The sequence below is a fragment of the Hibiscus syriacus genome, unplaced genomic scaffold (genome assembly GCF_006381635.1).
Source record: "Hibiscus syriacus cultivar Baekdansim isolate YM2019G1 unplaced genomic scaffold, ASM638163v2 tig00111841_pilon, whole genome shotgun sequence".
Taxonomy (NCBI): Eukaryota; Viridiplantae; Streptophyta; class Magnoliopsida; order Malvales; family Malvaceae; genus Hibiscus; species Hibiscus syriacus.
In genome coordinates this window covers 955,135-983,127 of record NW_024063196.1, presented here as the reverse complement: position 1 = coordinate 983,127, position 27,993 = coordinate 955,135, and the positions used below count along the sequence as shown (strand labels likewise).

Genomic DNA, 27,993 nt, shown 5'->3' with positions numbered 1-27,993 from the left:
TGAGATCTTATCAAATCTCTGCAGTTGTGGTATGATAAAGCAAACTCGCGGCAATGTCCTTTGAAATTGTATTCAAGATCCAAGAATTCACAAGGTTGTTTGCTCGTGTCCACGCGCTAAGTCGTTCTGGAGAAGAAGAATCTGGAGCTTGCATTGAACCATCAACAAATCCCAATTTGTTTTCAGCAGAAAGGGCAAGCATCATTGATCTCTTCTAACTATGAAATTGTCATTGGATAATGGTTGCGTAACCAGAATCATTCCAGGATTGTCCGACTGGTGTAGATAATGTGGATTACTGTCATTGTCGAAGCTATCACTCAGTGAATCAAGCATGATGAAGTGTGAAAAAGAAGCACTTCTAATACCATATAGCAACAAAACAGGAAGAAGAGATGAAAAAATTATTCACGTTACTTTTGGAATAATACAAGGTCTGATATATATAACAACTAAAGCTAATAATAACTAACACAGTAACTACACTAACTGACTAAATTGCCTAATTGACAGAACGTATCTTAATAAAATTCTTTGGTGCTTTCATATTTCATAAATTTATAAAGAAAAATGAAAATATTTTCTGCTTGGATTGTTGTATTACATATGTAATAAACCTGTAATCAACGATGATTACTATGAAAAGGCAAGCAGTGATGACAAATTCCATGGTTGTTCAAAGGAAATGAAAAGATATATATTCTACTTGAATTTTTGTTTTACATATAATACTTTAATTAGTGTTTCAAAGGTATAAACTTCCATAGTGGTTCATTGAGTTCAGAAACTCTCACAAATTTAATCGAAAGCTTGAGAAAAACTATGGAAAAAAATGCATACCATTGAATGCAAAAAATGGTGGAACAGGAAACCTGTAAAGTTCTTCGAAACTAAGGTCATTAGCGTTATGGTTATAAACAGGGACGAACACAAAAATTTATGTTAGGGGACGAACTTCTAAAATTTTAAGAGATGATGGATTTATAAAAGAGAAAATAACCTCAATGACCAAAAATGCCTTATAATATACGATTTTAGCAAAAAATTTTGGTCACTGAGATTATTTTCTCTTTATAAAATTATATGGGGACGAAAATAAATTTCAATAGAAAATACATAGAAAACAATTTAAAATATGTGATAATTTTAAATTGTTAAGAGGAGAATTACTTTACTCGTGTCCCTCGATCCATTCCTAGTTGCAAATCTCATAGAAGAAGAAGAAACGTGTGGCATGAAATTGAAAACTGGAAAAAGAAAGATGAAATGTGCGACATGAAAACTATGAGGGAAAAATGTGGAAGATCCTTAAAACTCTTAACATATAATAGATACCAGGATATATATATATATATATATATATATATATATCATGGAGTAAATAAGTAAGATTTTACCCTAAACTTAGTCCCGATTATTTATTTTATATAACTCTTGGAAAAAATTTAATCTTATAAAATTATATCACATCAAAATTAATCAATTTTAATTTTTGTATTCTATCCTTGGATCATTTAAGGCTGCAGACAGAAATGCATGTCATGCACGATGCATGCAATTTTGGTGTTCATATAAGTATGAGTAAAGTAGACGATCAACATAGATCACGAAAATGGCTTTCCATGGACCACCACTCTATCATGGATATAATCTTAAATACCCATTTTAACACGTTAAAAGTTGTCATCCTAAGATACATCTTAACAAATTCAAATCATATAACCTAACACAGAAAGGATTACACTTTGCATAAACTGCTACGAGGGGAGTGAGTGGAGGTAATCAACTTTCTTAAAATTTAAAATTATCATATATTTTAAATTTTATGTATTTTCTATTAAAAATTTGTTTTCGTCCCTTAAAATTTTATAAATTTATCAATTCATAAAGTTTTAGAAGTTTGTTACCTAACATAAAATCATGTGTCTATCCCTGTTTACGAACCTGTAGAAACACCTACATATGAAAAAACTTGGAAGAGTCCCTAAATCTATGAGTATCTAGACAAAAAAAAAAACAATTTTGATTTGACGATAAACGTCAAATATGAATACGTAATAAAAACTCGGACCAAGTCAATATAGGTGTCTTCATCAAAATTACTTTCAAGTGATCAAAACTTAGTTGTTTTGCCAAATTCCACTTAAACGAAACTCCTATTTTCAAAAACTTCGTTGTAGGAGCTACGATCGCCAAGAACCTTTTAATAAAGTGCCTTTGAAACCAACAAGTTTAAAGAATCTGTGAACATCATAGACATTCCTCACAACTAGAAAAAAACCTCTTTAATGACGCGTAATGCGTGTTATCTATGGGTGCAGATGACACACAAATTTGTGTCATTGAAGCCACCGACATAAATATTAGATAACGTGCATTGTGCGTCATAAATCTATGACGCGCATTTATGACGCGCATTTATGACGCTCATCTATGACGCGCATTTATGACGCTCATTGCGCGTCATTAAAGCCCCCATCATAAATGAAGATAACACACATTTGTGTGTAATAAATTTATGACACGCATTTATGACTTACATTGCGTGTTATTGAAGCCCCCGTCATAAATGAAGATAACACACATTCGTGTGTCGTGATTGTATTTCGTAAATTATATATATATATATTGTATATTGACAAATAATCAAACTAAATCACATTTAATGCATCATAATACTAAATATATATATCATATTATTATATATAAGCAATCCATTTGCATACAATATATTCACATAAGTTATCAAAAATATTGTAATCATATGTCGATACAAAATATCACGGCATAATAAAGCTTGCCACATAAGATACTCATTCTTTGCGAATATCATCAATGTCATCATTCGTGTATTCTTTGCGGTGTCCCTTCTCCTTTCCCCTCTTCCTTTTCTTTCTTTTTTTCCGTCTTCGGTGTCCCTTCTCCTTTCCCCTCTTCCTTTTCAACAAGTTCTCTTTGCCATTTTTTTTACTTTCTTACTATCTACTTCATCTTCCTTTGATAGTTCAATATCCTGGATAAAAATAACAAGAACCCACATTCAATAAAATTAAGGTCTATATTACTAGTTCTCATGGGTCAAACAAAACATGTATGTATTCACAAATACAAGGACAGTTTGGGGGGAAAGTGTAACTTTTCCATAAAACGACATACAACAAGAATAACCATAGAACATTAGGCGATTTAATAACAAACATAAACCCATAGTTCTAATTCATGACAAAAATTGCATTAATATTGTCATAACCATTTTTAGGTGGAACAATTAAATATTATTTAAAAAAACGATTATGACTTTAATTTGGAAAAAATTGTGTGATTTTGAATTGATTTGAATAAAATTAAAAAGAGTCGCCATCAACCTTTGTGTTAGGTAGGTTGAATACCTAAAAACGTCTTTTAAAACAATTTTAATAAAAATCATTTTTTAAGACAAGATTCGGTCTGCGTTACCAAAGATTCATTTAAATGGATTCGGGAGTCGGTTACGTGCAGGGAAGGGTAAACACCCCCACAACGCCCAAAATTGGTACTGTGTCGCTTACACATCGTAGTAAATGGTGGAATTTATGAGTCGAATATAAAGTTAAAATGTGATCTATTTATCGAACGTTGATTAATTTGCTTCGAATTAAATAATTAGAGAAAATTCTTTAACTCGAAAAGAAATCTCGAAATTAGCAATCCTCCATCGGGAAAGCTAACTCGACTATTTCTCATCCATAAAGAATATTTCCCTCTTGATAAAATGTGAATCGAATATAAATAAAATTGATGTTTGCATACAACAAAATAAATTGATTAACTAAAATGTGAATTGAATACAAATGCAAATTTTGAAATTGACATTTACATAAAATAAAATAAATTACTATTTAAAATAACACACATTGCATCATTTGCACAAATTAATTAGTGAAATATACTCGACTCGTTGCAAGTTCCTATGTCGTTAAAATGCCATATCGGATCGCACCACTTCGACCAAGTGATACTTTCCACGCTCATTCTACGCATACGTGTTCTTACAAGTATTTAGACAATATTTAAATAAAGAAATGGAAATAAATAGAAATAGAAATATGTGAAATAAATATTTACAACCAATAAAATTAAGCATATTTAATTACATATGGTACAAATAAATACATAACATGAAAAATGTACATACATAGTGAAATAAATACAAATGAATATTACAACCCAAAATAAAATAGTCATAAAGTAAGTATTTAATAATTACAATAATTAATATGGTAATAACAACTTAAAGGGCAAAACAGTAAAATAGAAAATTAAAATACTAAAATGACAAAAACAGAAATGTAAGAACTAAAATAGTAATTAAACCGAATGCAAACTAGTGACTAAAATAAAAAGATTTACAAATCTTAAAGTCAAAATCGAAAATCAGCCAATATATGACATACAAAATCAGTGACTAAAATGAAACTATTATAAGCATTGGGACCAAAATCAAATATCCACAAAAATGACATAACATACATTAATAGGACTAAAATAAAATATTTATAAATGTGATGGCCAGATTCGAATATCAAAGAAACATACATGAAATATTAAATCAGTGGCTAAGATGTAACATTTAAAAATACTGAAACCAGAACCAAATATAAACAAAAATGTCATAATACCTAGGATAGTGGCTAAAATGTAAAAGTGAAAAGATAAAGGCTCAAATTGAAATAATGTAAACTTCATTCCATGGCTAAATCGTGCGGTTACAAAGGATCAGGGACCAAAAGCGTAGTTATCCCATGCGTGAAATTACAGAATTCCTCCCCTGTTAAACGTCGCCGTTTTGTTTTGGAAATATAAGCCCCAAAACCGGCTTATTTCCTCCCCCATTTCTCATTTGGCTCATCTCCACAAATAGGGAGAGAGAGAGATGCAGAGAACTCTCTCGCCCCTTCCCTCATCAGGGAAGGAGCAACCGCCCTACATCGGTGGTGGCCACGGCGGCTCACGGCGGAGCCCATGGTGGCCGGATAAATAAAAGGTCCCAAAAGACTCCCTCACTCAACCCCAACCCGAAAAACAACCCCACCTAGTCTAAAACCAAACCTAAACCTTTAGATTTAGGATAGATTACCTTCGAAACACCGAGACTCTGACGACCTCTCGGATTCCACGGTGACTTTGGGGCTCCCCGGCTTCGATCCTAGGTAAATCTCTCCACACTCTTATTTTTCAGTTGTGGTTTTTGTTTCTTTTTTCTCTTTTTTTTTTCTTTTCTGGAAACCCCAATCGTTTTCCCCTGTCACTGCATGTATGTTTTTTTTTATGGTCTTTTTTCTTTTCTTTTTTCTCTGAACCCGAATCCTCTCTCGTTCTTCTCTCTGTTTTTTTTTTTCCAACCGAATGACCCCCCCCTTTTGACTCTGATATCTTGCTTGATTTATGGTTGATTTTTGCTTCGTTTGGTGAGATGATGATGTCTAGGAATAGGGGAAATTATGGGTTGTTGATTTAGGGTGACCAATTTCCCGATTTACCGGGATTTAGGTATTTTATATTTTAGGGTTTGGATATATATATATTTTTTCTGATTTGGGTTGATTTGGGACTGATGGGGTTGCTGTGGTTTACTGTAGATGACGATGGTGGCGCGGGAACGGCGGCTGGACCATCGGAGTGGAGCGAGACGGGCCGGAACAGTGACGGCGGCGCGGCTGTTCACTTGCTGCTGGCGGCGGCGGCGGCTGGATGATGATAGGTTTAGGGTTTGAAACCCTAATTACTTGGGCTCGTGTTTGGGCCTTGGTTGGGCCTTGGTTGGGCCTTGTTGTATTGGGCTTTGGCCTGCAAAATATGTAAAATGTAATATTAATAATATAATAATAATAAATAATAATAATAATAAAATAACGATAAAAAAAACCCGGACAAAAACGGGTGTCTACAGCTGCCCCTCTTTGCACATTCTTGTGTTAACAAGAATAGGGCAAAGATGATAAGACAACACGTTTTTGTCTGGTTCTCTTCCATTTATACATAGAAATTGGATAATATTGGTTGTTGGGGACGACACTGCTCATACGTGATGAAGAGTTTGGGTCGTCTAAAGGTGACATGGTTCCTACGTGATGAGGAAATCTAGTCGAGGGATGACACTACTCATACATGATGAAGAGTTCTTGGCCATCTTTAGGAAGGGTGATAACTCGGTTCCTACGTGATGAGGACGGCTGGTTATCTATGGTTGACACGGCTCCTACGTGATGAGGAGATCTGATCTGGGGAATGACACGGCTCATACGTGATGAAGAGTTCTGGCCATCTAAAGGTGATAACACGGTTCCTACGTGATGAGGACGGCTGGTTATCTATGGTTGACACGGCTCCTACGTGATGAGGAGATCTGATCTGGGGAATGACACGGCTCATACGTGATGAAGAGTTCTGGCCCTCTAAAGGTGATAACACGGTTCCTACGTGATGAGGACGGCTGGTCATCTTAGGAATAATGGTTTCAAGGGAGACCAACTCAAAGATGTGTTTCAGTAGAAACAAACTCAAAAATTGAATTTTGATAAAAATTGTCTCAAGGGAGACAAAATTCGTTTCAAGAGAAACGATCTCAAAGATATTTGCTTTGTTTCAAGTGAAATAAACTCAAAAATAAGTTTTTCAAAAGCAACTGTCTCGAAAGAGACAAAATTCGTTTCAAAGGAAACAACCCAAAGATGGCATTTAAAGGGAATTGTCTAAAATGAGACAAAATTTGTTTTTAAGGGAAACGTTCTCAAAGATGTTTATTTTGTTTCAAGGGAAACAGATTCAAAGATGGTAAATTTTGTTTCCAAAGAAACAAACTCAAAGATTTTTCTCAAAGAAACTGTCTCGAGAGACATAAAATTTTGTTTCCAAAGAAAGAGATTCAATGATGATTTTTTTTTTTTTTGAAAATACATTGTCATAAGAGACAAAACTTTGTTTTTCAGAAAATGGTATCTTAGTGAGACAAAATTTTGTTTCCAGAGAAATAGACTCAAAGATTTTTCTTCAAAAGAAATTGTTTTAAGGGATAAAACATTGTTTCCAGAGAAACAAACTCAAAGATGATCTTGTTTTAAGAGAAAATGTTTCAAGAGAAAATGTTTCAAGTGAAACGACTCAAAAATGGTTTTATTTTAAGTGAAACAAACTCAAAGATTTTGTATTTCTAGAGATACTGCCTCAAGAGAGTCAAAATTTGTTTTAATAAAAACAATCTCCAAGGTGGGTAGTTTTAAAAGAAATTGTCTAAACGATCTCAAATGTGGGTATTTTCAAAAGAAGTTGTCTCGAGAGACAAAATTTTGTTTCAAAGGAAACAAACTCAAAGATTTTTTCAAAAGAAATTGTCTTTAAGATATAAAATTTTGTTTCAAAAGAAATAGACTCAAAGATGGATTACATCTTAAGTAAGACCAAATTTGTTTCAAATGAAACAATCTCAAAAGTTAGTTTTTAATTAGAAACTGTCTCAAGAGAGACAACATTTGTTTTTAAAGAAATAGACTCAAAGATGATTTTGTTAAGAGAAACAAACTCAAAGATTTTCAAAATGAACATATTCAAAGATTTACTTCAAGAGAAACTGTCTCAAGAAATACAAAATTCATTTTAAGAGAAACAGATTCAAAGATTTTTTTTCAAAAGAAATTATCTTAAGAGAGACAAAATTTTGTTTTAAAGATTTTTTCAAAAGAAACAACTCAAAGATATTTATTCAAAAGGAACAAACTCCAAGATTTTTATTCAAAAGGAACAAACTCAAAGATTTTTCAAGAGAAACTGTCTCGAGAGACAAAAATCGTTTTAAAAGATCCAAATATTGTCGATTTTGTTTATATGGAAATAATCTCAAGGGTGTTTTCAAAAGTGTTTATTTTGTTTCAAATGAAACAATTTCAGGATTTGTTAACAGGGAAAACTGTCTCGTGCGAGACAAATCAGCTTTGAAAATCTCAAGTGATATTAATTTTGCTTTAAGTACAACAACCTTGAAATTTGTATTATGAGAGAAAATGATGTCTCAAGCGAGACGAAATTTGCTTTAAGATATAGTCTCAAATGAGACAAAATTTGTTTTTAGAGCAATTGTCTCAAGCGAGACAAAGTTTGTTTTTGAGAAACGATCTCAAGTGAGATCAACTTTGTTTAATGTGAAACAAATTCGAAATTTGGATCTCAAAGGGAAAAGGTCTCAAGCGAGACAAAATTTGTTTTGAAAGAAACAACAATCTAAGGTGAGATTTTGTTTTTAGTGAATCAAATTCAAAATTTGTATCTCAAAGGAAAAATGTCTCAAGCGAGACGCAATTTGTTTTAAAATTCTCAAAATTTGTGGAAAAATGTCTCAAGCGAGACGAAATTTGTTTTGAAATAGATACGATCTCAAATGAGATCAACTTTGTTTAATGTGAAACAAATTCGGATCTCAAAGGGAAAATGTCTCAAATGAGACAAAATTTGTTTTGAAATAAATTGTCTCAAGCAAGACAAAATTTGTTTTGAAATAAATTGTCTCAAGCGAGACAAAATTTGTTTTTAGAAAAATCTCAAAATTTGTGGAAAAATGTCTCAAGAGACTGAATTTTACTTCAATAAAAAAACCTCAAAGGTGATAGATAGTCTTCTTGTTCCTGTATGTTGAGGAAATGTCTTGATTGTTGACTTCAAGAAGTCAAATCATTGCTTCTTCAAGTTAGAGATATCTGGTCATTTCTGAGCTTTGATTTCCTGAAAGATCAAAATGATGTATTTTTGACTGACTATCTTGGATGTTATGATGGATGTCAAGATGAAATTTATTTGATTTTTTTATTGAATTTATCCTCAAGCGAGGAGAAAAATGTCTTTAATGCACCTGATGATAAATGTTTAATGCAACTATGCAAAATCATGTAACATGCATGTATGTGTTGATGTATGTATATATGTATGTATGAGTTGATGTATGTATATTTGTATGTATGAGTTGATGTATGTTTCTCAATCTGTAAGGAGGATGGTTGCGAGAGCAGTCTTCACTCTATCATTGATTCAGCTTGTCTGCATTTCCACTAGGGTGTACTCTTGCAAACTTAGACCTGAGACAATTTGTTTTCCTTGCCCCATCAAATTTTGCCCCAAAAATTTGGCTTTCTCTTGCCCCAGCTTCGATATTGAGCTTCAGATAGATATTTTTTGAATTCCAAGATATGCTTCCAGAGAGATTATCTTGTTTGAAAATGTTTTTCTTCTTCTTTTATTTTCAAAAGTCTGAAAATATCAATAGTTTTGAAAATGTTTAATCAAAAGATTTGAAAATATTGCCGCTTTTAAGGTTTCACAATTGACAAATCATAAAACAAGAGTTCATTGGATATCAAAGAATTAATTACAATTGTAATCCTTCAATAAATTATAGCTATTTGACAAGTGTCAAGATCAATGCTATCTTTGAGGAATGGTTAAGTCAGGAAGGATCAAAAGTCTCAAGTGGTTATTTTTGGTCAAAAGTATAGTATTCTCATTTATTTGATGTTCTCTGATCTGATGGAGTAGCTTCTGTACTCAGTTATTGGAAGTGTGCTCTGATTCCCAACTCTCATGTTCTCATTCATGTTGTGTGATGCCTCATCAAGGGATTTGAGCAATCGTCTCCTATGTACTAATCTTCATATTCGAGCCGCCCTTTCAGGTTTTCAACTCGAATCCTCCTTTGGTTTCAAGACGTTACTCAGAATTTTACGTCTTTAACCCCCCTTTGTTATTTTTCTCTATCATGCATTAAAGATTTTAGAAAATCTTTATAAGTAAAATATTTATCCTGATAGGCGGGATGAAATATGAGGATAGTCTCTTCCGCTTAGAAATCCATGTATGATTAGAAGGGACTTGTAAGGCACGTAATGTAGGTCATGGTTCAGGGTTATGAAAGAAAGGGATAAAAGGCCCAAACATGTGTTTTAAGGGTATTTGAACCAAGGATCAATTAACTCTGATGCCTTCGATCTTGTTTTGCTCAATTTGAATATACTCGCATGTCCTTCTCTTGATGTTTTATGATCTTCGAGTCAAGTGATTCTAGAGTGATTGTTTTTGATTAATCTCACGGTTTGAAGCTCAATGCGTCATTTAAGTCAGGAGACTCTTTGTCTGTGTTCTTTGTCCTCTTTTGTCCTTTGCTTTTTCTTTGATTTTTGCTTTGATTTTTTCTTTGCTCTTTGTTTTTTTCTTTGGTTTGATCTTTGCACTCTGCGTCTGGTTCACCTTTCGGTATCTCATTTGGATCAATTTTCTTCACTCAGATTTCCTTCACATTGCCCCCCAGTGTGGAGGGTGATCCTTGGTTAGGGTTGAATCAAAAGAAAATATCATTCAGGCTCAAGGGGACACAAGGGATATATTTTCTCCTTTTGTGAAGGGATAAAGAAAGAAAGCCGTTCATCATTTCATACACAGAAGTCCTTGCAGAAGAGGTATCCCTAGGGGGATAGATTTTCAAGATTAATTGTTTATTCACATGAAAAAAATGTAATTAATGCATGATAGAATTATTTTGAATGAATTCTATTTTTTTTCTTCGCTTCTTGCTCTCAACATGTCTCAATTGCTCATGCTCGTCTTCAGAAAATTGATGCGAGATGCCCCACACTGTGTCTTCTTTGTAGGAAGGTTTATGTTCAATTGAACATCTGGTACTCAATGTCTGTAGGTTTTATTGGTAGGAAATGTTGGTTCTACGTCTAAGAAGACGATGATGACTTTATTGGCTCAAAGAAAGGTACGGGTATAACTTTTGTGTCTCAAAAATAAATACAGTGTTTCAAAGTAGAAAGAATGTTTCAAGGTCTCAAAGAGAGAGAATGTTTCAAGGTTGAAAAGAATATTTCAAGGTCTCCAAGAGATAGAATGTCAAAAATTGGTTATTTGGTAGTGACCAGGAATTATTTCGGGTAAAAATCGAGAGATTTTATTTTGGGTTTAGACGGGATAAGATAGGTCCAATCTTGGCATATGTCAAAAATCTATAATTCTTGAAGAATTAAAAGAATATGTAATTCATTCGATATTCAAAGAACTAAAGATTAAAATTTGTTCAATTATTTAACCTTAGAAAGTATCATCATTTCAGTCATCAAAGATTAAAAATATTTAAGCAAATATTGAAGAAAGAACCAAAACGAGTTCAAACAAAACAATCTCTATGGATGCAAGTGGTTGATGCAATGACTTCTCTGGCTTAGTACTAGGATACCCCTGAATAAATCATATTATGGATTTTGTGCTTTAGTGTCTTGCAGTTCTCAGTGGAATGTCTGGAGCTTCTTAGATGGAAATGGTGCACTGGATCAACATCGTAGACCTCAGGGAACGATGACTCTTTTCTCGAACCATCCTGGAAGACTCAATCGAACAAGCTTCTATCGTGTTGATTTCAGCTTCTTGTTTATATTCTCAATATGGTCACGTGATCAGGATTACTTCCACTGACTTCTCCACAAATTGATCTCATGTTTTTATGAATGATGCATATGAAAATGCTTAAAAATAAAATATATATGCAACATAAAAAGATGCAAATGCAGATGGAAAAATGTTGACCCCAACGATGAATATCATAGAATAGTCTTCACCAGAAATAAAAGTTTTCACATTACAAGACAATCCAATTTACAAACATGTCTTCGTTTAGATGGTGAGCCTGGAATGGATCACTGCTTCATCTGACTCTGTTAATGCCTCGGTGGTAATGAGGTCGGTGTGTCGCTCTTTGATAACTAGCGATAAAATGATTGTAGATAAGACTCCACTGCTAGATTACTCCTTGAATCAGTGGATCATCATCTCAGTATTGAATGATGCACGATCTTCGAGCTCACTGCTTCGTCTCGGATCTTTGTACTTGGAACCGATGCCCCTCTATGCTCTGTAAACTAACTCCATTAATACCTCGGCTATGCTGAAGTTTGTGCTTCACTCCCTGATGGTTAACGATGGAATAATTGTGGATGAGAATCTACTGCTGGATTACTCTTTAGATCAGTGGATTATCATATCAGTCTCGAATGATGCACGATCTTCGAGAAAATCTCATTCTTGTACTCTGGACTTCTTTTTAGCCCTCGATGCATGTCTGTGTATGCGATCGCTTGATTGAAAACTTTTATCTCTTCTTGTGAAAATTTTCTCTCGAATATCCCCTTACGGATCAACACTTTTGCATTATGATGATGCAATGCAATGCAATGCAATGCAAATGACAAAATGACACAAACAAAAGAGAAGAAATAAGTTAGTATACACAAACAAAAGAGAAAAATAAGTTAGTATACACAAACAAAAGAGAAAAATAAGTTAGTACATGTAAAATAATTGATACAAATGTAATTCAGAGATGGATATAACACCTATCCCGTCATGATATCTACCCAAACATGCTTTCAATTAAATAACAATCCTACCCGGACATGCTATCTACCCAAAATGATCTATTTTCAAGAAATTGGTCCTAACCGCATGGTATCTAGTTCGCATGCTTTATTCGGAAAAAAATATATTCTACAAATTTAAAAGGTTAAGGTTTAGAAATATTCCTCCTTTGTGTACACCTATTTTAGGTACCTGCTGACGGACAGAGATTCGATATAGCTATACCTAGGGTGACCATTTTACGGTTCACTATATGCATGGTTTCGACTCTAACGAAAAAAAAGGAACTCGAATTGTCCTTGATGTCGGTGCCCCCTTGGGCTGCCAGACCCTCGATCCTCACCCATTACAGGTTTCAAACGGAACGAGTTCAATTCGAGGGGATTCACTGCCTTATACCCATACGAGGAATAAATTCCTACGAAGGTATAAGGTATGTATCCCATGGGTTATTTGCTAAAACTCATACGAAGAATAAATTCTTACGAGAGTAAAGCATTCACCCCGACTAATTTGGATCAAAGCTTGTGTCTAGAGCTCATGTTATGCGAATGCACGTGATGTGTGTGAGGAGGAACGTACCTACCCTTGACTCAAAACAGAAAAGAAAAAAACGACAAAAATTAGGACCGATCTGAAAAGAAAAAAATCAAAAGTTAGTATGTCAAATAAAAAATGAAGCAATTAAAAACTTCAATAAACGGATCATAAGCTAACCAAAGACTCGAACTCATAATTTCGACCATAACGACAATGTGTAAGCGACATACAGCTTGACTCTCTAAAAAAAATCCCCAGCGGAGTCGCCAAGCTGTCATAACCATTTTTAGGTGGAACAATTAAATATTATTTAAAAAAACGATTATGACTTTAATTTGGAAAAAATTGTGTGATTTTGAATTGATTTGAATAAAATTAAAAAGAGTCGCCATCAACCTTTGTGTTAGGTAGGTTGAATACCTAAAAACGTCTTTTAAAACAATTTTAATAAAAATCATTTTTTAAGACAAGATTCGGTCTGCGTTACCAAAGATTCATTTAAATGGATTCGGGAGTCGGTTACGTGCAGGGAAGGGTAAACACCCCCACAACGCCCAAAATTGGTACTGTGTCGCTTACACATCGTAGTAAATGGTGGAATTTATGAGTCGAATATAAAGTTAAAATGTGATCTATTTATCGAACGTTGATTAATTTGCTTCGAATTAAATAATTAGAGAAAATTCTTTAACTCGAAAAGAAATCTCGAAATTAGCAATCCTCCATCGGGAAAGCTAACTCGACTATTTCTCATCCATAAAGAATATTTCCCTCTTGATAAAATGTGAATCGAATATAAATAAAATTGATGTTTGCATACAACAAAATAAATTGATTAACTAAAATGTGAATTGAATACAAATGCAAATTTTGAAATTGACATTTACATAAAATAAAATAAATTACTATTTAAAATAACACACATTGCATCATTTGCACAAATTAATTAGTGAAATATACTCGACTCGTTGCAAGTTCCTATGTCGTTAAAATGCCATATCGGATCGCACCACTTCGACCAAGTGATACTTTCCACGCTCATTCTACGCATACGTGTTCTTACAAGTATTTAGACAATTAAATAAAGAAATGGAAATAAATAGAAATAGAAATATGTGAAATAAATATTTACAACCAATAAAATTAAGCATATTTAATTACATATGGTACAAATAAATACATAACATGAAAAATGTACATACATAGTGAAATAAATACAAATGAATATTACAACCCAAAATAAAATAGTCATAAAGTAAGTATTTAATAATTACAATAATTAATATGGTAATAACAACTTAAAGGGCAAAACAGTAAAATAGAAAATTAAAATACTAAAATGACAAAAACAGAAATGTAAGAACTAAAATAGTAATTAAACCGAATGCAAACTAGTGACTAAAATAAAAAGATTTACAAATCTTAAAGTCAAAATCGAAAATCAGCCAATATATGACATACAAAATCAGTGACTAAAATGAAACTATTATAAGCATTGGGACCAAAATCAAATATCCACAAAAATGACATAACATACATTAATAGGACTAAAATAAAATATTTATAAATGTGATGGCCAGATTCGAATATCAAAGAAACATACATGAAATATTAAATCAGTGGCTAAGATGTAACATTTAAAAATACTGAAACCAGAACCAAATATAAACAAAAATGTCATAATACCTAGGATAGTGGCTAAAATGTAAAAGTGAAAAGATAAAGGCTCAAATTGAAATAATGTAAACTTCATTCCATGGCTAAATCGTGCGGTTACAAAGGATCAGGGACCAAAAGCGTAGTTATCCCATGCGTGAAATTACAGAATTCCTCCCCTGTTAAACGTCGCCGTTTTGTTTTGGAAATATAAGCCCCAAAACCGGCTTATTTCCTCCCCCATTTCTCATTTGGCTCATCTCCACAAATAGGGAGAGAGAGAGATGCAGAGAACTCTCTCGCCCCTTCCCTCATCAGGGAAGGAGCAACCGCCCTACACCGGTGGTGGCCACGGCGGCTCACGGCGGAGCCCATGGTGGCCGGATAAATAAAAGGTCCCAAAAGACTCCCTCACTCAACCCCAACCCGAAAAACAACCCCACCTAGTCTAAAACCAAACCTAAACCTTTAGATTTAGGATAGATTACCTTCGAAACACCGAGACTCTGACGACCTCTCGGATTCCACGGTGACTTTGGGGCTCCCCGGCTTCGATCCTAGGTAAATCTCTCCACACTCTTATTTTTCAGTTGTGGTTTTTGTTTCTTTTTTCTCTTTTTTTTTCTTTTCTGGAAACCCCAATCGTTTTCCCCTGTCACTGCATGTATGTTTTTTTTATGGTCTTTTTTCTTTTCTTTTTTCTCTGAACCCGAATCCTCTCTCGTTCTTCTCTCTGTTTTTTTTTTCCAACCGAATGACCCCCCCCCCTTTTGACTCTGATATCTTGCTTGATTTATGGTTGATTTTTGCTTCGTTTGGTGAGATGATGATGTCTAGGAATAGGGGAAATTATGGGTTGTTGATTTAGGGTGACCAATTTCCCGATTTATCGGGATTTAGGTATTTTATATTTTAGGGTTTGGATATATATATATTTTTTCTGATTTGGGTTGATTTGGGACTGATGGGGTTGCTGTGGTTTACTGTAGATGACGATGGTGGCGCGGGAACGGCGGCTGGACCATCGGAGTGGAGCGAGACGGGCCGGAACAGTGACGGCGGCGCGGCTGTTCACTTGCTGCTGGCGGCGGCGGCGGCTGGATGATGATAGGTTTAGGGTTTGAAACCCTAATTACTTGGGCTCGTGTTTGGGCCTTGGTTGGGCCTTGGTTGGGCCTTGTTGTATTGGGCTTTGGCCTGCAAAATATGTAAAATGTAATATTAATAATATAATAATAATAAATAATAATAATAATAATAAAATAACGATAAAAAAAACCCGGACAAAAACGGGTGTCTACAAATATCAGATTCAAATTAATCGCATATCATTAGCTATCCTAGAACTGAAAGTATAACTGGAAAGGAGACTAAGTGTGCAATGTACTAATCCCTCCTAGTCTCCAGATAGAGGATTGATGTAGGAGGAGTTTAAAAGTAAATCTACTTAGTATTGTAACCGTTCCAGATACAAGAATTAATAAAAAAAAACCCATATATTCTGTAGGTTGCTGGATCGTGCATTAACCAGTACACAAGTATCCAATAAATAAAAGATATTTAACTTATGAATCCTTTTCTCTTCTCTTCTGACATGATTCTATTACTTTAAGATTTATCTTTATGATCGATCCTCAGGAACAATGAATATTATACATGATCATGAGGAATAACACTCTTGGGGCCCAATACCACCACCAACATGAGACATATTCTTTGTGGTTATAAAAGATATGGCCTGTCCATGTTTACAAATCCCTAAAGGTTGCAGCTTACCAGATTCATTGTTAGAAATTCAAATGGAAAAATATGTGGAATGATTTCTTTTACAAATTTACATGAAAAAGATAAAGAGGTAAACCTTGAATATTCCTTCAAGTTTGTTTGTAAACTGGCTGCCACACTCTGTCTTCAGCTGCAGCATCGTACCAACATAACTTTAACAATTTAATACAATTTTTATTGTTTAGAGCACGCGTCATTTAATTAAAAGATGAAGATACTGACCTTAGAAATCATGGATTTCTCTGCATCAATAGAAGCACTCTTTCCTATTAGCAGTCTTTTAGCAAGATCCTTCTTATAGAATGCTTCAAAGACGTCCTTGTCCTTAATTATCAACAAAAACATCATTCATATCTCTAGCATTTGCTTGAAGGGAAAGAAAAGAAAGAAATGCACACAAAAAAACTGTTATTTCAAGAAAAGGTATATATTTAATCATTTTTATCAGCAAACTCTACCTGGATGAACCTGCATAAAACCAAAACTTTATCCAGTGTACCCTCTAATTCCTCTTCAGAAGTACCCTTATTACCAGCACGAAGCTTTTCATCGAGAAACTTTACAATTAGCTCAGCATGTCGATTCTATGTAACACAACAGTGTTCAACCATCAGTCAAGTTTAAAATATGGTGATCTAAATAATGATTATTACTTCACTGATGTATGGAAAAATAAGAATGCATTTTAAAAATAAAATAATCTCCAAATACAAAGGACAAGCATGGTAACCTGACGAAGGTTAATTAGATGCTCAAATGAATCCTTAATAGTGTTGCAAAATGCCTCATTCTTGGAAAAGCTTTCTTCCAATACAGAGTCAAGTAAGGCCTTGAATTCTAACAAAGAAGACACCATGTCCTTGTCTTTCTCTTCATCCATAACAATGGCCTGCCCAGTTCTCCGAATATATTAGCTTAGGGCCTGCCTGAGTGATTCAAGAGCATTGATCCTTGAAAACAGTGAGCACATCCTCTGAAGGTCCTCTATACGATGTCCATCCATCAGAATCTTAAATCTCTGTAGAAATAAGAGAAACAGTAACCATTAATAAGATGAAAATACAAGCAGGTACCCAAAAGACAAAGGAAAACCAAATATACATATTCAAACCTTATCAAGAATAGAATGTATATGACGTTGCCTTTATGTTGTTGCTATAAGTGGCTTTCTTGTAATAGCATCCAGGTAGAGTAAACATCTTTCATTTTCTTCATGTAACCTCATCTGCATCAATACACACAAACAGTTACATAAACTTACACAAAAATTGTAGAGGGATAAACATTCAAATTTCATATATATGGAATAATGTGACATATTTAACATTCTTTTTAGAATGATAAAACATGCACAATTCAAAATACAGAGTAACAATCACTGCTAACTGAGAAAGTGAAATATGAAGAGGCACCTATACATGCTTCAAGTAATCTGGAACATCCGATTGTTGCATGTATTTCATTCCTTCAGCTGCATAAAACTCGGATGTGCACTCCAGGAAAGGCTTCTCAAAACTTTCCGAGTAAATGCCCAAAGCAGTAAACATCTTCAAAAGATGGTTAAGTAATGTCCTGTCAACTGCATCACCTAACCTGTATGATCAAAACATACACAGTGGATTACAAGGTACAAATTTAATTAACACCTGAAAGATAAGAATTAATTACTAAAATCATCCAAGAAATTAAGGGGCAAAATTTATGTGGAATGAAACTAAATGCATAATTACAAGGAAGAAAACAACAAAATAGTAAGTTCCTCAACAATTTTTAGGTTTTTCCTTGAGAATGATGGAAGCACGGATAATTAAAACAAGCTAGAACGAAGTAGGTTATAGTTAAATTGATTAGGCATCCTAATTGACCTTTCTAGGAACTTCTTTCCGCAAATGAAGATATGTAACCACCTTTGTAACACCCTTAACTCATATCCGGCCCGAATACAAGTCTGAGGTGTCACATTGACTTTTCAAAACCTTGACTCTTATAGAAAATCCCGGGAATTTTTAAAACTTTCATTAAAATGAAATACTTTAATTTACATAAGACCATAAAATACAAAATCGATCAGAGTATTCGTATTAAACTTATTACATGCCACATTCTACATAACCAAGTACATACTTGTCAATTACTTCTGATCTGATCTCTTAGTAGTATTGCTGTCCGTGCTACTTCTATTTCCACTTTTTCTGATTCTTGGTACCTACGTGTAATCACTTACACGCTAAGTCATAGACTTAGTGAGGCAATAAATGAATGCAACAATAAACTTATGAATGTTCATACCATTAGATCATGACATTTCAATATGCATGTATCTATCTCACGATAACATATAATGCACATACGAAACTTACCTTCTTGTATCACTTTCACTGTAAATCTGCATTTCAATTGTATAGCCCATGTATATTATTGAGAATAGAGGTATGTGAGTACATTGAGGTTGTGCACTAATGCTGTCACCACAGCTCGTATCAATTCCCTCATGGGGCACCGAACCTTAGTTCATTATTCGTCTCGTAGGACTATATCTATGTCCCGTAGGACCCCTACATCCCGAGGACTACATCCCGAAGGACTATTATACCCTCGACTCTTGGCATGCCAATTACACCTATAGTTCTCATATCGTATACTATATTGTGATCATATATCTCATATCACTTCATATCATGTTCTAATATCATATGTCATATCACATATCATATCACATGAACATATATATGTCTTATGCATGTATCACAATAATTATCATGTATGCATGTTCACCACTACTATATTATAAAAATCAACTTAGGGATTAGACTTATCACAAGTCTTATTCCATTATAATATACATATAGTATGCACTCACCTTAGCTTTTCTTTGATTCGATTCTAATCCTTTGATCGTTCCGGAATAAGCTTACTTTTAGTATCTACATAATCGCACATGGATTTATATCAGTATTATAACTAATATACTCTAATGGTTCACTCTTTAGACTAAGAGAAAAGTCAATTTCATCTTTTAATGAAGGTATGCATCGATGCACTACTGATGCATCGGTGCATAAAAGGTATTCGATGTATTATTATTGCTGGGATGCATCGATGCACTCCTTATGCATCGATGCACCAATTGCATTCGATGTTTCATTATTAATGGGATGCATCGATGCACTACTTATGCATCGATGCATGAATTGCATTCGATGTTTTTATTTTAAAAAAGTGCATCGATGCACTACCAATGCATCGATACACCTTCAAACAATTTTTGGGTTTTAACCTTGATGCATCGATGCACTATGAATGTGCATCGATGCACTCTGCCCAAAATCCTCTTTTTGAACCCGAAAATTCATTCATTTTGGATTAAATCCTTCATGTTTAATCTTTTTTTTCATTCTTAACTCTAGTACACATCCTTAAACCAATTTATACTCATTTATTTCATCTTAAACCTTCAAATCCTATCCTTTATATATAATTCAAGAATTACATTAATAAATCAACATGTTTGAATTCCTCTTTTAACACTTCGTATATCTTAACTAGATTGATGACAAGTCAAATATAACTTTCAATTCTAGTTATGAACTCTATTCCAAGATTTCATTTAAGAACTTCAAATCTTAAATCTCTCCTAACTCAATCATCCTTTGATGTTAAGATAACTTAAGCTTTCCTTAAGCTTAGTTATCATCTAATAATCAAAACCCAATATTAAATTTAACAAGAAACTTAATAATCAGAAATCTTACCTTTGCTTTGGTTCACACGCTCAAGGAAGAAAGAAGAAGAAGAAGAGAACTCTGGAAGCCTTTGTTGTTCTCTCCTTTTCAACCCACTTGTACTCATATATATCCTTATCCCTTCTTTTCTTACCTTTGCTTTGGTTCACACGCTCAAAGAAAAGAAAAGAAGAAGAGAGAACTCTGGAAGCCTTTGTTGTTCTCTCCTTTTCAACCACTTGTACTCATATATATCCTTATCCCTTCTTTAATTAATTTTCCTTGCAAATGACTCTTTGGCCCTTCCATTCATTCTTACTTTCAATTAAATTCTACACAATCATTTACATATAAATATTTATACTATTCATTCATTCTATTTTAATCACCAAAATCTGAAACTTTCTAATTTAGTCACTAACACGGTATTAAGGATGTTACAACTCTCCCCTTAAGAAAATTCGTCCTCAAATTTTCATTATGCAAAGAGGTAGGGTACTAATCCTCATGTCCTCTTTCACGTTCCCATGTTGCTTCCTCTACTTTGTGATTCCTCCACAAGACTTAAACCAATGGAATAGTCTTGTTCCTTAGTTGTTTGACTTCGTGAGCTAATATTTGAACAGGTTCTTCCTCATAAGTTAAGTCTGATCGGACTTCAATTTCTTCAGGAGTCACAATGTGAAATGGATCAGATCTATATTTCCTAAGCATTGAGACATGAAAAACATTGTGTATCTTTTCCATTTCAGGTGGCAAAACTAACTGATATGCTACTGATCCTACCCTCTTAGTAATCTCATAAGGTCCAATGACTCGAGGACTCAACTTTCCTTTACGTCCAACTAAATACTTTCTTCCACGGAGACACTTTCAAGAACACTTTATCTCCGACATGAAATTCAATTTCTTTCCTTTTTAAATCAGCATACGATTTCTGTCTATCAGCTGCAGCTTTCAGATTATTCTAAATTACTTGATTTTTCTCTTCCGTATTCTGAATCAACTCAGGACCAATAACTTCTCGATCCTTAAGTTCATACCAGTTCAAGGGCGTATGTCATCTTCTTCCGTATAGAGCTTCATAGGGAGCCATTTTGATGCTTGACTGATAACTATTGTTGTATGCAAATTCACCAAGTGGTAAATACCTTTCCCACGATCCTTTGCTATCCATGGAGAAATCAGTTTACTAGAATAAAATAGCTGACTTAGTCAATCTATCCACGATTACCCAGATTGAATCCTTTTTGTTGGAGTTAAAGGCAAACCCGTCCAAAATCCATCGTTATGTTTTCCATTTCCATTGAGGAATTGAAATCGATTGTAAAATCCTGACGGACTTGATGTTCAGCTTTGACTTGTGACAAAGTCAAACACTTTGATACAAATTCCGTAATGTCTTTCTTCATTCCCAGCCACAATATCGACTCTTGAGATCCATAACATTTTGTTCCCTCCGGATGCATTGTCAATGGACTACAATGAGCTTCGTTAACAAATCATCCTTTAATTCATCATCATCTGGAATTACTATTTCTTGATAATACAAGTTCTCATCAGACTTAATCTCAATCCGTACCCTCTCCATTCTTTATCTGTTGTATCCTCTTAAACACTTTCATCTTTAACTTGCAATTCTTTAATTCGATTAGCCATACGGGTTGACCATCAGTCTGCACAAATTGCACCATCTTCTCTTAACGATAATCTAGCATCAAGAGTTCGCAAAGCTGCAAACGTCTTTCGACTCAAGGCATCAGCTACCACAATTGCCTTTCCAGGATGGAAATCAATCACCACATCATAATCCTTGAGAAATTCCACCCATCTTCTTGTCTTAATTCAACTCTTTTGAGTCATCAAGTTTTAAGCTCCTATGATCTGTATACAAGTAGCACTTTTCACCATACAAGTAGTGACGCCAGATCTTTAAAGCAAACACTACTGCCGCCATCTCTAGGTCGTGTGTTGGATAATTTTTCTCGTGCAGTTTTAGTTATCTCGAAGCATAGGCTACCACTTTGCCTTCTTGCATAATACGCATCCCAAACCACTATGAGACGCATCACTATACACTATAAAGTTCTTTCTAGACTCGGGTTGAACTAACACTGGAGCTTCTGTAAGAATGTTCTTTAAGTTTTCAAAACTATCTTGACATTCTTGAATCCAAATAAATTTTACTTTCTTTTTCATCAGTTTAGTCAGGGGTAATGCTATAATCGAAAAGTTTTTAACAAACCTTCAATAATAACCAGCTAACCTAGAAAACTTCCAACTTCCGATATATTCTTTGGAACTTCCCACTCCAGAATAGCTTTAATCTTTTGGGGATCCACTCGAACTCCTTCCTTAGAAATTACATGTCCAAGGAATGCCACTTCATTCAACCAGAATTCACATTTAGAAAATTTAGCATAAACCTTCTTATCTCGTAAAATCTGTAAAACAATCTGTAAGTGTGAACTATGCTCTTCTTCTGACTTTGAATATATTAAAATATCATCAATAAACACCACAACAAACTGATCTAAATACGGTTGGAAAATTATGTTCATTAAATCTATAAAAGCAGCTGGTGCATTCGTAACTCCAAACGGCATCACGATAAATTCATAGTGACCATATCTTGTTCTAAATGCCGTTTTTGAAATGTCTTTTTCTTGAATCTTTAATTGATGATAACCCAAACGTAGATCAATTTTTGAGAACACTGAAGCTTCCTTTAATTGATCAAGTAAATCGTCGATTTGGGGAAGTGGATACTTGTTCTTGATGGTCACTTTATTGAGTTGTCTGTAATCGATACAAAGACGCATTGATCCATCTTTCTTCTTAACGAATAGAACTGGAGCACCCCAAGGTGATACACTTGGTCTAATAAACCCTTTGTCTAATAACTCCTTTAATTGAATCTTTAATTCTTGCAATTCCTTTGGAGCCATTCTGTATGGTGCCATTGTAATGGGCGCTGTTCCTGGTATTATCTCAATCTGGAATTCTACCTCTCTGTCAGGAGGTAAACCTGGCAACTCTGCAGGAAATATATTGAGAAACTCTCTGACTATAGGAATCTCTTCAATCCCTTTCTCCTTGGTTCTAACATCCAGTACATTAGCAATATACCCTTGACATCCCTGTAGCAGTAACTTCTTTACAGTCATCACTGAAATCACATTTGCTAATGGATTACATCTTTCACTAAATACAATAACTTCTATTCCGTCGGAACTTCTCAATGTCACTCTTTTCAATCTACAATCAACATCAGCGTAATAACGATATAACTAATCCATCCCCAGTATCACTTCGAATTCATCAAAAGGTAATTCCATCAGATTAGCAGGAAATTCAATTCCCTGAATCCGTATGGGACACCCTCGACTCACCATATTTACCTGAGCACTGTGTCCTAGTGGATTCATCACTATTACTTCATTACTAGTAGTTTCTAAAGGAATGTTCAATTCTCTTACTAACGTACTAGTAATATATAAATATGTAGACCCCAGATCAATCAATACAATAACACCTTTGTAAAACAATAGAAAGGTACCTGTTATAATATCTGGGTCATCACAATCCTCATTGGTCTTGAGGCTGTACACTCGAGAAGTGGAGTGTATCTCCTGTTGAGCAGAGGACTCTGACTGACTTCTTCCTCTGCCTCTACCTCTTCCCCTCTGGGCTACAGAAACAGACCTCTCTGGCTGTACAGATTTACTGGTTGACATTGGACAATCTCGAACGAAATGTCTGGCGTCTCCACATCTAAAGCAGACTCCAAAAATCATTCGGCATACCCTTAAATGATTCTTTCCACAATGCGGGCATTGTCTGGCTTGACTCTGATTAGTTCTCCCAGCTCCAGATTCCACTGACTGAGTTTTCTACCTCTTATTTGATTTGATCCTATAGCGGAGGATGCCACTGATTCTGATCTAACCTGGGGTCGAAAACCAGCATCTCTGCCCTTTTTTGATGGTGCGGAACTCGAAGAAACACCCGTTCTTTTGACTGTCTGAGCTCTTGAATTTTTAAACCTCTCGTTCTGAGCTCTTTGCAGAGCCTTGGCACGGTTAACTACTTCTTGAAATGATGATAAATTCAAGACAATCAACATTTCCTTTAATCGAGGACGTAAACCCTCTACGAACCACTCACAAGCATCCTTTTCATTAGGAACTAGTTCGGCAGCAAAGCGGCTCAACTTATTGAATTCACACTCGTACTCATATACAGTGTGATTCCATTGCTTCAAATTCATGAACCCTTGCTTCATTTGACGAAAAAATTGATCTCCAATGTACTTATGCTTGAATTCTTCTAAAAATAATGACCAAGTTACTTGGGCATTAGATATCCTCAATGTAACATTGGTCTACCAGATCCTTGCTTGTCTTCTCAACAAGGAAATTACTCCATCTAGCTTCTCAGCATCGGAACAATGAAGTCCCGTAAGCATGACTTTCATGTCATTAAGCCAAAGGTCCACAATAACAGGACCTTCATTGGCTTCCCCATTAAACTCTGGAGCTCCTAATCCCTTCAACTCTTTCGCAACATTCATTTTTGGATTTGAAGTAACAGGAGGTTGGAAACACGTCAATATCGCGTCTAACGTTCAAAAGAATATATCTTGATCATTGACAGGCATTCCAGATGATGTCTGTTCTTCACTCTGCCTGACCAGGGCAGGTGAATTACTGCTTTCAGCGGGTCTATCGCCTCCCGCTTCATTTCTAGATCTACCGTGTCTGGACATCTATAAAAATACAACCATATAGTTCTATTAGCAAAACAACATACTTACTAATCCATCAGATCAGAAGTTTCCACTATTTTGTTGGCATGTATACCTTATAAGACACTCTAGACTTCGGTTTATACCGAGAATCGACTAAACCGTAGCTCTGATACCATTAAATGTAACACCCTTAACTCATATCCGACCGAATACAAGTCTGAGGTGTCACATTGACTTTTCAAAACCTTGACTCTTATAGAAAATCCCGGGAATTTTTAAAACTTTCATTAAAACGAAATACTTTAATTTACATAAGACCATAAAATACAAAATCGATCAGAGTATTCGTAATTAACACTTATTACATGCCAACATTCTATACATAACCAAGTACATACTTTGTCAATTACTTCTGATCTGATCTCTTAGTAGTATTGCTATCCGTGCTACTTCTATTTCCACTTTTCTTGATTCTTGGTACCTACATGTAAATCACTTACACGCTAAGTCATAGACTTAGTGAGGCAATAAACGAATATGCAACAATAAACTTATGAATGTTCATATTTACCATTGGATCATGACATTTCAATATGGATGTATCTATCACACGATAACATATAATGCACATACGAAACTTACCTTCTTGTATCACTTTTACTGTAAATCTGCATTTCAATTGTATAGCCCATTTATATTATTGAAAATAGAGGTATGTGAGTACATTGAGGTTGTGCACTAATGCTGCCACCACAGCTCGTATCAATTCCCTCATGGGGCACCGAACCTTAGTTCAGTATTCTTCCCGTAGGACTATTATCTATGTCCCGTAGGACCCCTACATCCCGAAGGACTACATCCCGAAGGACTATTATACCCTCGACTCTTGGCATGCCAATTACACATATAGTTATCATATCGTATACTATGGGCATTATTGTTATATTTCATATGTTCATGTACTCATATCATTTCTCTTGTGATCATGTATCTCATATCACTTCATATCATGTTCTCATATCACATGTCATATCACATATCATATCACATGAACATATATATGTCTTATGCATGTATCACAATAATTATCATGTATGCATGTTCACCACTACTATATTATAAAAATCAACTTAGGGATTAGACTTATCACAAGTCTTATTCCATTATAATATACATATAGTATGCACTCACCTTAGCTTTGCTTTGATTCGATTCTAATCCTTTGATCGTTCTGGAATAAGCTTACTTTTAGTATCTACATAATCACACATGGATTTATATCAGTATTATAACTAATATACTCTAATGGTTCACTCTTTAGACTAAGAGAAAAGTCAATTTCATCTTTTAATGAAGGTATGCATCGATGCACTACTGATGCATCGGTGCATAAAAGGTATTCGATATATTATTATTGCTGGGATGCATCGATGCACTCCTTATGCATCGATGCACCAATTGCATTCGATGTTTCATTATCAATGGGATGCATCGATGCACTACTTATGCATTGATGCATGAATTGCATTCGATGTTTTTATTTTAAAAGAGTGCATCGATGCACTACCAATGCATCGATACACCTTCAAACAATTTTTGGGTTTTTACCTTGATGCATCGATGCACTATGAATGTGCATCGATGCACTCTGCCCAGAATCCTCTTTTTGAACTCGAAAATTCATTCTTTTTGGATTAAATCCTTCATGTTTAATCCTCTTTTTCATTCTTAACTCTAGTACACATCCTTAAACCAATTTATGCTCATTTATTTCATCTTAAACCTTCAAATCCTATCCTTCATATGTAATTCAAGAATTACATTAATAAATCAACATGTTTGAATTCCGCTTTTAACACTTCATATATCTTAACTAGATTGATGACAAGTCAAATATAACTTTCAATTATAGTTATGAACTCTATTCCAAGATTTCATTTAAGAACTTCAAATCTTAAATCTCTCCTAACTCAATCATCCTTTGATGTTAAGATAACTTAAGCTTTCCTTAAGCTTAGTTATCATCTAATAATCAAAACCCAATATTAAATTTAACAAGAAACTCAATAATCAGAAATCTTACCTTTGCTTTGGTTCACACGCACAACGAAGAAGGAAGAAGAAGAAGAGAACTCTGGAAGCCTTTGTTGTTCTCTCCTTTTCAACCCACTTGTACTCATATATATCCTTATCCCTTCTTTAATTAATTTTCCTTGCAAATGACTCTTTTGCCCTTCCATTCCTTCTTCCTTTCAATTAAATTCTACACAATCATTTACATATAAATCTTTATACTATTCATTCATTCTATTTTAATCACCAAAATCTGAAACTTTCCAATTTAGTCACTAACCCGGTATTGAGGATGTTACAACCTTCTACTACTAAAATCATAGAAAAAGAAGTAAAACAAACAAAGGAATAGTAACATTGAAACAACATTGCATTTTTTGCATAGGTTGTTACTTTGAAACCCACAAAAAACATAATAGGAAATTTTTTTTGCACATTTCAACTTGAATTTTGTTAGAGTTACCTCTCACTCTCAATCATTCTTAAAATACCGGTGACAATTTTGTGCTCAACTTCCAGAGCCAAAGAAAGATGTTTACGGAAGAGTTGCAGGCCCATGTCCCACAAAGAACATACATTTGGGTTTTGTTTAACATATGTTCTGTCCAGGTAATCATCAACATTTTATCACAAAGATCTTGCCAATATTTCTCAACAAGCGATAAGAAAACCACCAGGTCAGGGCTTTGCCCAACCAAAGATCTCAATGTCGTAGATATATGTTCTTCGCATTCATTTTCAATTCGTTGATACATATTTCCTCCCATCTTGTGCAGGCAAAGATCATTGACAGCCTGAAGGGAGAATACCCAATTATCAAGGCTCAATATTGCTCACACTACAAATGGCTATCATAATCAAAATAGAGAGAAAGGGAAAAAAAGTGAGACTTACCTGGTAAAGTTTCTCCAAGTCACAAGGATCTGGTTGCTACAGAAATATAGCATTAACGGCTTACTTCAGCTTTGCCCATGTTTCCTCCATAAATTTATAGGCAAAGAGAAAAAGGGAAAAAGAGAAAGGGGGAAGGGGGAAGCA

At 34.5% G+C, this 27,993-nt stretch overlaps 1 pseudogene; it reads right to left on the bottom strand.

Annotated features, from left to right (window-relative positions):
- Window positions 1-10: 10 nt before the first annotated feature.
- Window positions 11-27,939, bottom strand: LOC120172055 (annotated as a pseudogene).
- Window positions 27,940-27,993: the final 54 nt, after the last annotated feature.